The 8,529-nt window shown below is 47.7% G+C and overlaps 1 long non-coding RNA gene across 1 annotated transcript in view; it reads right to left on the bottom strand.

The window, feature by feature from the left end:
* Positions 1 to 3,800: 3,800 nt before the first annotated feature.
* The window catches only part of LOC144173199 (uncharacterized), a 51,025-nt gene continuing 46,296 nt past the window's right edge, over positions 3,801 to 8,529 (bottom strand). Inside the window, exon 2 of the long non-coding RNA XR_013323180.1 lies at positions 3,801 to 4,490. This is a non-coding gene — a long non-coding RNA (uncharacterized LOC144173199). The remainder of the gene's footprint in view (positions 4,491 to 8,529) is intronic.

Raw genomic sequence — 8,529 nt, 5'->3', positions numbered from 1 at the left:
TACTGTATTTGAATCACACTGAATTGCAGCTCACTACGTTCATGGTGTCCGAAAGTTGTTGTTGTTGTTGTTGATCCTGATAATTAATGGCGCATACCCAATCAGGGGATCGGCCAAACATCAGAGGATTGTAAAAATGAAAGTTCCTCTTCTTTCTCATCTTCTTTTTTCCCTAGCGACCTCGGGCCATGTCCTCTTCTTCCTCTCGGTTACTTTGCTATGTACGACGCAATAAATTCAACAAGGGGTATGGGTTGATGACGAGGAAAGTTTGTTAGATGAACATGAGAATGTTCGCTTCGCGTATAAAGTCTAGGAGGGAACGATGATGGGGCCCACATATCCATGTGTTGTATGCGGATGCGTCGTCTACGCGGAAGCCCGTCGCCGCAAGATGTCGCAGTCTCGTAGGACGCAAAGCGAGGCAAGAATTCTCCGTCACAGGCCGCTCGGGACCTATTTCGGCGACTCTCCGCCAGGTGCAAACGTCGTAGAGCACTGCACGGGCCCGGGCCGGCCCAAAAGCCGGGCCCGACCCGGCCCGTGGGCCGGGCCGGGCCGCCCGAAGTCGATTATCGGCGGGCCTGGGCCGGGCCCGGGCTCAGTGCCGCGGGCCCGGGCTGGGCTCGGGCTCAGTACCGCGGGCCCGGGCCGGGCTCGGGCTCGACGCCACGGGCCCGGGCCGGGCTCGGGCATGAATTCATAGGCCCGGCCGTTAATAGTTCCGACGTGAAGTGCAGAAAAGAGCATAAAATTGAATATTCTGAGTATACTTTTACGGGCTTTTTGATGTTAGTTGTACACACTGTTTTAAAAACGTGTTTTGCTAGGTCTGATAGTCACTATACTGTAACTTTAATGACATTTCATCTACTGCATCAAGATTTTATATTTTGGTGTATAAGATATCAAAGATACGCGTGTTACAAGGAATGCCCTAGCGGGGAAGGAATTAATTAAGCCACCCTGGAGCTGTGCACCTATGTCTATGTGCGTGTATTTTAGATGTCGAACCAATCTAAATGCGGCTGCCGTGGCTGGAAATCAAACTCGCGTGCTAGAGAAGCGCCACCGCTTAACAACCACTCCAGGGAAAATATTTCAACGCACGCACATATTCGTGGATTCAAATGGAGAGCAGAAAATTTCATGAACACAAACTTGGGACCGAAACAACCACATGAAGTTGCCAAGAGTCTGGTCATCAAAGGTGATGGTGTCTCTCGCGTAAGAATACGAGCTATTATTACGCCCATGTGGCGTGAACTGCAGGCGGTGTGAGCTAAGCTACGTGTACTTTTAAACCCTTATTTTTTGCGTTGCAATTCAGGGCGTGCTTGTACAGACTAGATGCTCCGTCTGATTTCCCGCTACGAAGACACTCGACCAAATATAATAAACAAATTTTCTTCGACGTTAAGACCAGGCCTGGTCACACACATGCGGGCCCTCCCTAGGCTCAAAAAAAAAGACCGTGCCCGGGTTGGGCGTGGGCTTGAGACGACGGGCTTGGGCCGGGCCTGGGATTGAGACGACGGGCCCGGGCCGGGCCTGGGCTAGGCTCACTTAAGAATGCCCGGGCCCGGGCCGGGCCCGGGCTCGGTGTTACGGGCCCGGGTCGGGCTCGGGCTTCACAAAGCGGGCTCGGGCCGGGCTCGGGCCTTAAAATCAGGCCCGTGCAGTGCTCTAAAACGTCGTTTGCTACAGAGCAACTTTAAAGGACGGTAGCTAGTGTGCTATGTGCTTATGCAAGGCTTATGATTTCGCCATAGTGATTTAAAGAGCATAAACCACTTGTTTGGATCAAATTCGGGCAAAAAAAATTTTACGTCCAGTTGGCCCACACGACCAGAGGTCGGCGAACTCACTCATGAGTCCACTCACTCAGACTCATTTGGACTCAAACTCACGCGCGAGTTTGAGTTTGAGTGAGCGCGAGGCTAGTGTGGCATGGTGAGTTTGAGCTTGAGTGAGTTTGAGCCGAGTGAGCCCGACTGAGTTTGAGTCCGATTGAGTTTGAGTACGCCTGAGACCTAGTGAGTTCTGAGTGCATTCTGAGTTCTGAGTACATTTCGAGTTTGAGTGCATTTTGAGTTTGAGTACATTTTGAGTTTGAGTCCATTTTCAGTTTTGAGTACATTTTGAGTTTGAGTACATTTTGAGTTCTGGATCCATTTTGAGTTTGAGTACATTTTCAGTTCTGCGTCCGAGTAAGTTCTGAGTTTTGCGCTCAATGTGAGTTTGAGTTTGAGTGAGCGCAGATGTGCTGCTCAGCATTGAGTCTGAGTTTGAGTGAGTGGTGATTCGAAAAAAAAAATTGTGAGTGAGTTTGAGTGAGCCGCGCCAACTTTGCCGAGGTATGCACACGACTGTCTTGTTCGTTCCTTCTTGTGTTGGCGTTTTTGCGCTTTTAAGCCCATTTCACTCATGAAAGCAGAGCAGTTTGTTAACATCAGCCTGACACACAGTAGGAGGAATGCGAATAGCATCACATTGACAGTCTTATCACAGATGACTTCTTTCGTTTTTTTTTTCACCTTTTACGTACGCGACCTCGATAGGACGTTGTTAGGCTACGTTTTATGAGGACTGCCTAATTAGTCGCCAATTTATTGCGACAGTTCCCACGTACAGAACCTGCACGCGCTGTTTCGCGGCTTTAGTTGCTAAAAACGGCGTCACGGGGTAGGTATTAAATGAGTTTACGACCATTTCATCCTCCCCCTTTCTCAAACCACATCCCCGAAAAAGGGGACTGAATAACTAATTAGCTATACTACGAGGTTTCACGAAACAACTCGCACGGAGTACTAATTACTCGTACATTTATAGAAGGCTCATGAAAGGAGAAGCCACGTACCTATCCGCCTCCGGACGCTTTAGAATAATCGTTTGCCCAATTCAGTGTCGTATTTCATGGCGGAATGCTAATCTAGTGGCGTTAATAATAAGTTCTATTCATTGCAGGCGTTGCATGACCTAACAAATGCACTGGACACGGGTGTTCAAATCACCACACCTAATTATGTCGCAGTCATATAAGTCGTCTCCCGGACTATAACGTGCCCGCAATAATTTCGATTCATTCCATCCTCATAATCCGAGTCGTCCTTTCGCATCGTTGCTGGGAACAGTTCTGCACACGAGACGCACCAGGAAAATCAAGCGTCAGGGTGCTCTGAAACTGTCACGGCTCTTGTCACGATCCAACTAGCATCGCAGGATGAGTACAGCATTCACTCTCGGGACTTGACTGGGACGCCACTTCCCACGCACGCACGTTGGAAGTGCGGATAACCGCAGCACTGATTGGCCTGTTTTATGTTCTCTGAATTTTATCGTGGGTGCGCTTGGTTCAAAGTATTGTGAACTGAGATATTCTAGTTCACTATAGTTCCAAGCAGATATTCCGGTATGGGAATACCTATCGTCATCGTCATGACCCTCTCCGGTAGTTAGTGAGGAGCAAAGTAAGCTTGAGAAGGATCGGAATCTCAATGTTCACGAAAGCGGAAGTCAGATATACACGGGGGCATCTGGAACGGCCACCTATACAAATCTCGTTTCTAGCATCAAACTGAACATTTGTGCTGAAGGCAATCCAGCTTGGCATGCTCGGAGTACTGGACTGAGTGACCGACACACATCATTTTGATGCGCCTTCATTTCGATCGCTGTGCGAGGCAAACGTTCGGCACGAGTCGGCGTCGCAGAAGGACCACAAGCCGCAACGCCAGCTGACAAAAAAAAAAAAAAAAAAAAAAGACAACGTCAATTTTTATTTATGTATCACCGTCCAGTAAAACACTTTGGCATTGAAGGAATATCATGCCATTAAGCCCCGTCTTTCAAAACACTAAGCGCACTCCGAAATAGTAAAGCGTGTAAAAACAAGGATGCAAAAGTACGAGGCAATCCAAGCAATGTAAGAACGTATAAATCGCAGAAATAGCGCTGTTTTGGCGCTCGTTGTACTCATTGCTTTATAATGTCTTGCGAAATTTCGACCATTTGGTTCGAATAAAAACATATTCCTTAAATCAGTAACAACAGTTTCTGTAAGTTGCATATGCAACATGGCGATGCTGCAGTAACGCATTTGAAAGCGATTAACACCTATGCAACCCAGACGAGAACACGCAGGTCAAGCACGGCTAAACACGGGCTGTTCCCGTGTTCCACGTAGAGCGATGTCGAGGGCGTGTCCTGTCTCAGGAGGCCACGGTGCAGTTAGAGGCGGTGGCCATGGGACTCGATGCAGGGCAGCCGAAGGCTCGCTTGAAGGCGTCCATATGGAGGAGCGGGAAATTGACACGCTCTTCAGGCGGTAGTTCGAAGCGTTCCTCGAAGACCCTGGCACGGTAGCTGTCGTCGCTCGCCTCGCAGTTGTCGAGCGCGTAGTACACGAAGAAAATCTGGTCCGAGCTCATGTGCGGAAGCAGAGAGAACCGGAAGTCCGAGCGCCACACGCGCTTCACGGTCAGCATCTCCTGCAATGCACGCCACGTAGTGGGAAGTCGCATATGAACCGAGCTAGTCCCGCTTAAACTAAGCCGAGGGGCCATTAAAGCAAAATACAACTGCGTTCAGTGTGAAAAAAAAAAAAAATCTAGACCTCGGTAGCTGATTCAGCTCCATTACAGCCACGAAAGACGTTTTCTTTTGTCGAAAAACAAAATAAGCAAACAAGTAGTGAACTTTTAAATTTCGCTCTATAGTGACGTGTTATAGGCCAGCACTAAAATATTTTTGTAACTGGCTAGGGAGTCGCCACTGCATCGTATTTCAAAATCTCGATTATTTGTTTGAAGTTGGCGATAACAGGGGTACTGCTGTTATCAGGACGGAAGAGCCTTTATTACTTAAGCGGACTTCGTCTTTAAGCACTCGCGGGCCCGCCACGCACCAACGTTCAAGAAACTTTACCATCCCTTCCTAGGAAAAGTTGAGAGAAGCGCGCGAAAGTTTTCTGACATCAATACGGCGTCAAAAGTGCGCCAAAACCTTCGCTAAAAGTGCGCCAAAACCTTCGCTGAAACTGCAGCCCAACTGATCGTCAAACCTTCGAAGACCCACATCGCAAAGAAGAACGAACCTATGCGATGATTTTTCGCGCACTAAGTAGTCGCATCTACCAACGATCTAAACGCATACGGATAAGTGGTTTACGAGAAATGTACACTATTGTGGTCTTTCTTTTTCATGGTCGATGTCTATTCAAAACCGTTACTTTTTCGTGATTTTAGCGTTTTGACACAATGGAATCCCGATTGCACGCACGCGCCGTGTGTCTGGAGATCTTATCAGAGCTTTTCGGCAGAGCAACCGATCTATGGAGAAATGCATTAGTCTTTTTGTGACAGTACGCCATAAGAAAGCTTTCTCTTTAAGAGCCAATGGTGAGCCGGTGTACGATTTTTGCGTTTACAGCCCTGCCCAACAAAATCGCGAAGTTTTACCTTCTGGCGTCGATCTTTTGTAGCGTGAGCTACACTGGCCGAGGTTGAGCAGTTTCGCGTGGCTCCTGGAGAGCCGTGCTGTGCATGCGCGAGGAGCAGTGCCATCTCACGGCGCAGAGCTGGCGCGCCAGAGCCGCACCGCCACTGCGACTGGACTGGACTGGACATGATTGAATTGGATTGGATTGGATTGGATTGGAAATCGTTTTAGCAGCAGTAAGCATCATAATCAGCGAATCCTAGACAACCAGGAAACCAAAGAATAACCAGCTGAACCTTAGCTCACGCTACGTAACCAGCTGAATCTTAGCTAACGCTATAGGTATATATCCTGGCATATAGCCGAGCTAAGCCACTGCTAATTTTTTCAAAGCGCGCCCCTCTTGTGCCATCGTGCAATGCTGTGCCCCTTCGACTCGCAGTACCGAATTGTCCGCCCACTACCGGGACGCGATCCGGCGCTTGATTTTCCCGTACATTCCTATGGGGAGTTAATTGTTTCCTTGACTTTAGTACCTGCGGGTACATACGGGTACATGCAAAAGTTCAAAAGGACGGGGAGTGGGGCTAGTTTCGTATTTTTCATACTGAATTGCGCCACGTATGCAAAGACAAATGGGACGCTACAACAGGACTGGGAAGAGGCGCCTCACCCCAGTCCTGTTGGCGTCCCATTTGTCTTTGTACACGTGGCGCAATTCAATGTGAAACATACGAAACTCCGAAGAACCACATTTCTCAACAAACGAACATTGTTCATATTTTTTTTTTTACATTTGAATATATATTGATGCTGTGCGTAAATAGCACGGGCGAAAAAAAAAAAAAGGCTGAAAGAAGGGTAGGGGGAGATACAGCACTAGAAAATTTCTGGGGATGTTCTGACAGCCCTCGAAAGTCCTTGGCAGCCCAAGGACTGACCGCGGACTGTCCAAGACTGGCAAATCGAAGAATCCCGCTGATTCGCGGCGCCTCTGTTGCCGTAGAAACTATCATAGCGGTACCTGTGCGCCCACCCTGCAGGCAGTGAGATTCTTTCTTTTAGCACTGTGATGTTAGGCCCCCTGGACAAACCCTTCTATTCCTATTTACGATCAATACTAAACGTTTTCCGTCCATCCAAGCACTGTGATCTTAACTAAGCATACAGCGACCCTGAATATACCAGTAAACCGCCAAACCGCGACCGCCCACTGACAAGCTTATAAAAAGCCCCTTCATACGCAGTGAGATCAAATGCATAGAAACCACTCGCTCGCAGCCCCGTGTCCATTGCCTCCATAACGACTGTCTCTGTTGCAGCAAGCGATACGCATCTTTGCGTGCTTTCGCGAGCATCGTGCAAAGCCTCTCTTACATTTCGCTCTAAAATAACGACTTGATTTCACCCTTTATACGCGAGATAAGTGAGTCCGAGTATGATACACTTCATAGGCTGAATTAGCGAATAATTTGCTTTGATTAAAGTCAGCACTGTTGATCGAGAACTGTAATCTTGGCGAGCCGGCACTCTGTTTTTGTTTGCACACGCGTAGAATGAAGAAAGCGCGGGCCGAGGGTGCACCACAAAGCCGAACACGTGCACACGCTACACATTTCAGCTTGTCTTAAAAGAAAAAAATTCACACATCTCCACGAAGTGAATCACGACGGGTGGGCGAAGCACTGGGGATCGTTCTTACCGTAAATCACCCGTGACATTGCCCACTCGCGCATGTAAATGAGTGACAACGCGTGTGTACAGTATACACAATTCCAATCCAATCGAATCCATTTCAATCCAATTTAATCAAATCCAATCCAATCAATTTCAATCCAAATCCAATCCATTTCAATTCAATCCAATCCAATGCCCCTCGCGCATGCGCAACATTACACGGACGCCAAGCCCGGGACAGAGCGAGGTCCTATAAGGTGCTTCGCCCCTATACTGCATGTCCTGGGCATGTCATTTGCTCGCGATACTGTTTATCCGCTGAAGCTATACTGAAGTGTCACGAATTGATCGGCCCATCAATAAGCGTCTGAATGAAGTGTTTAGTTTTAAGAGACAGGTGATGTGGCAATCCTGCTTCAATCTTCAGTCACACTACAGCAAGCACTACTTAAAGGGGCGATGAAGACAAAATACAAATTTGTTTTATTCCAAACATTTCCTGTTCTATAGTGTCTTCAGCGCTTGTCCGGAAGCAAACGATGCTTTATTCACAGCGAAATGAATAAATTTAAGCTAAAATATTGATTCTCCCGCCAAAGCGTGTGTTTGAACGACGTTTGCAATGATATCACAAGAACAGGTCTTTCAGCTAAACTTGATGTGCAGCGGAGACTTTACTGTTAGTCAACCTACCTGGCGCCACCACACCGCGGCTAGCCGTTTTCTGCCTTTGGTCTGTTTTTGACCGTATTTAAACCTGGATTTTTTTTGTTCATGGAGGAAATCTTTTCGTGAAACATAGTGCTTGCTCGACAATTATGGTCACGTAAGACACCGTCGCTTGCGTCAATCGGCAAGTGTCGTCTGAGGCAAGAGCAGTGCGCATCGGTACTCCTATGTTTACGTATGCTTTCGTACCTCCCACCATTCTTACTGCTTTAAATAGAATGGGCCCTAAATTTAAGCGCTAATAGCTCGTTCGGCAAGCTTATAAGCTCTGCCTATTTCGCGTTTGCTTTTGCCGGCCTCCGTCAGTCGCAGGGCTGGCTGGTATGACATCATAGGTTCTGTTGCGGGAAATTAGCTAGTTAGTCGCATAGCCATTCCGTTTTTTCCAAATTATGTAGCTTACTTGAGCGAATTTTACGTTAAAGTTGTGTCAGCATGATTCTAACGAGGCAATCTTCTGAATGAACCAAACGTGCATTTTGTCTTCGTCGCCCCTTTAAGGGCTTGCGACGAGGAGCAACCCTTATCTCGCTTACGGCAGTAGAAATAATGCGACGCAAAATTCAAATTTACGGAATAATTCTAACTGCTGTTTCATATCTGTGTCTGGAATAGGAACCGCCTAGCTTATGTTTTTTCTCACCGCCAGTGCCCCAACCCCCCGACCCGCTTTTTTAGTGCGTA

The sequence above is a fragment of the Haemaphysalis longicornis genome, unplaced genomic scaffold (genome assembly GCF_048455015.1).
Source record: "Haemaphysalis longicornis isolate Haplotype H1 unplaced genomic scaffold, Haemaphysalis longicornis Haplotype H1 scaffold_3, whole genome shotgun sequence".
Classification (NCBI taxonomy): Eukaryota; Metazoa; Arthropoda; class Arachnida; order Ixodida; family Ixodidae; genus Haemaphysalis; species Haemaphysalis longicornis.
This window is presented reverse-complemented; position numbering and strand designations above follow the sequence as displayed.